The sequence below is a fragment of the Procambarus clarkii genome, chromosome 9 (genome assembly GCF_040958095.1).
Source record: "Procambarus clarkii isolate CNS0578487 chromosome 9, FALCON_Pclarkii_2.0, whole genome shotgun sequence".
NCBI classification, from domain to species: Eukaryota; Metazoa; Arthropoda; class Malacostraca; order Decapoda; family Cambaridae; genus Procambarus; species Procambarus clarkii.
In genome coordinates this window covers 54,220,133-54,222,312 of record NC_091158.1, presented here as the reverse complement: position 1 = coordinate 54,222,312, position 2,180 = coordinate 54,220,133, and positions in this window count along the sequence as shown.

The window sequence follows — 2,180 nt, the reverse complement described above, 5'->3', positions numbered from 1 at the left end:
GAGAGAGAGAGAGAGAGAGAGAGAGAGAGAGAGAGAGAAAGGAGAGTGAGAAAGAAGAGAGAGATAGAGTGGAAGGAGAGAGAGAGAGAGAAAGGAGAGTGAGAAAGAAGAGAGAGATAAAGTGGAAGGAGAGAGAGAGAAGGAGACGAGAGAAGAGGAAGAAGAGAGAAAGAGCAGAGGAGAGACAGAGACAGAGTCAGAGACAAAGAGGCAGAGACAGAGAGGCTGAGACAGAAAAGCAGAGACAGAAAAGCAGAGACAGAAAAGCAGGGACAGAGAGGCAGAGACAGAGAGGCAGAGACAGAGAGGCAGAGACAGAGAGGCAGAGACAGAGAGACAGAGACAGAGGCAGAGACAGAGAGGCAGAGACAGAGAGGCAGAGACAGAGAGGCATAGACAGACAGAGACAGAGAGGCTGAGACAGAGAGGATGAGACAGAAAAGCAGAGACAGAAAAGCAGAGACAGAGAGGCAGAGACAGAGAGGCAGAGACAGAGAGGCTGAGACAGAGAGGCAGAGAAAAAGAGGCAGAGTCAGAGAGGCCGAGACAGAGAGGCAGAGACAAAGAGAGAGAAACAGAGAGGCAGAGACAGAGAGGCAGAGTCAGAGAGGCAGAGACAGAGAGGCAGAGACAGAGAGGCAAAGTCAGAGAGGCAGAGACAGAGAGGCAGAGACAGACAGAGGCAGAGAGGCTGAGACAGAGAGGCAAAGACAGAGAGGCTGAGACAGAGAGGCAAAGACAGAGAGGCAGAGACAGAGACAGAGACAGAGAGGCAGAGTCAGAGAGGCAGAGACAGAGAGGCAGAGACAGAGAGGCAGAGACAGAGAGACAGAGACAGAGAGACAGAGACAGAGAGGGAGAGTCAGAGAGGCAGAGAGGCAGAGACAGACAGAGACAGAGAGGCTGAGACAGAGAGGCAAAGACAGAGAGGCAGAGACAGAGAGGCAGAGACAGAGAGGCAGAGACAGACAGAGACAGAGAGGCTGAGACAGAGAGGCAAAGACAGAGAGGCAGAGACAGAGAGGCAGAGACAGAGAGGCAAAGACAGAGAGGCAGAGACAGAGAGGCTGAGATAGAGAGGCAGAGTCAGAGAGGCAAAGTCAGAGAGGCAGAGACAGAGAGGCAGAGAGGCTGAGACAGAGAGGCAAAGACAGAGAGGCAGAGGCAGAGACAGAGACAGAGAGGCAGAGACAGAGACAGAGACAGAGAGGCAGAGACGGAGAGGCAGAGTCAGAGAGGCAGAGACAGAGACAGAGACAGAGAGGCAGAGTCAGAGAGGCAGAGACAGAGAGGCCGAGACAGAGAGGCAGAGACAGAGAGGCAGAAACAGAGAGGCAGAGACAGAGAGGCAGAGGCAGAGACAGAGAGGCATAGTCAGAGAGGCTGAGACAGAGAGGCAGAGAAAGAGAGGCAGAGACAGACAGAGAGAGAGAGGCTGAGACAGAGAGGCTGAGACAGAGAGGCAGAGACAGAGAGGCAGAGACAGAGAGGCAGAGACAGAGAGACAGAGAGGCAGAGGCAGAGTCAGAGAGGCAAAGACAGAGAGGCAGAGACAGAGAGGCAGAGACAGAGAGGCAGAGACAGAGAGGCTGAGACAGAGAGGCAAAGACAGAGAGGCAGAGACAGAGAGGCAGAGACAGAGAGGCAGAGACAGACAGAGACAGAGAGGCAGAGACAGACAGAGACAGAGAGGCAGAGACAGAGAGGCAGAGACAGAGAGGCAGAGTCAGAGAGGCAGAGACAGAGAGGCCGAGACAGAGAGGCAGAAAAAGAGAGGCAGAGACAGAGAGGCAGAGACAGAGAGGCAGAGATTGAGAGGCAGAGAAAGAGAGGCAGAGACAGAGTGGCAGAGACAGAGAGGCAGAAACGCTGGCAGAGACAGAGAGGCAGAGACAGAGAGGCAGAGACAGAGAGGCAGAGACAGAGAGGCAGAGATTGAGAGGCAGAGAAAGAGAGGCAGAGACAGAGTGGCAGAGACAGAGAGGCAGAAACACTGGCAGAGACAGAGAGGCAGAGACAGAGAGGCAGAGACAGAGAGGCAGAGACAGACAGGCAGAGACAGAGAGGCCACGACAGAGAGGCCACGACAGAGAGGCAGAGTCAGAGAGGCAGAGTCAGAGAGGCAGAGACAGAGAGGCAGAGACAGACAAAGACAGAGAGGCTGAGACAGAGAGGCAGAG